The sequence below is a fragment of the Arachis duranensis genome, chromosome 3 (assembly GCF_000817695.3).
Source record: "Arachis duranensis cultivar V14167 chromosome 3, aradu.V14167.gnm2.J7QH, whole genome shotgun sequence".
NCBI lineage: Eukaryota > Viridiplantae > Streptophyta > Magnoliopsida > Fabales > Fabaceae > Arachis > Arachis duranensis.
In genome coordinates, this window is record NC_029774.3 from 96,374,195 (window position 1) to 96,374,545 (window position 351).

The window sequence follows — 351 nt, forward strand, 5'->3', positions numbered from 1 at the left end:
AGCTTCTGTAGGCGTCTTCTTCAGATGAAGAGATCCTCCAGCAGAGCTATCCAAAGACATTTTGGATAGTTCAGAGAGACCATCATAGAAAATACCTATGATGCTCCATTCAGAAAGCATATCAGAAGGGCACTTTCTGATTAATTGTTTGTATCTTTCCCAAGCTTCATAAAGGGATTCTCCTTTCTTCTGTCTGAAGGTTTGGACTTCCACTCTAAGCTTACTCAATTTTTGAGGTGGAAAGAACCTTGCCAAGAAGGCATTGACTAGCTTTTCCCAAGAGTCCAGGCTTTCTTTAGGTTGTGAGTCCAACCATGTCCTAGCTCTGTCTCTTACAGCAAAAGGGAATAG

General features: G+C 41.9%; 1 non-coding gene across 1 annotated transcript; it reads left to right on the plus strand.

Annotated features, from left to right (window-relative positions):
- Positions 1–114: 114 nt before the first annotated feature.
- Positions 115–222, plus strand: LOC127746193 (small nucleolar RNA R71). The gene has a single exon (XR_008007813.1). It is a non-coding gene; the product is annotated as a small nucleolar RNA R71 (small nucleolar RNA).
- Positions 223–351: the final 129 nt, after the last annotated feature.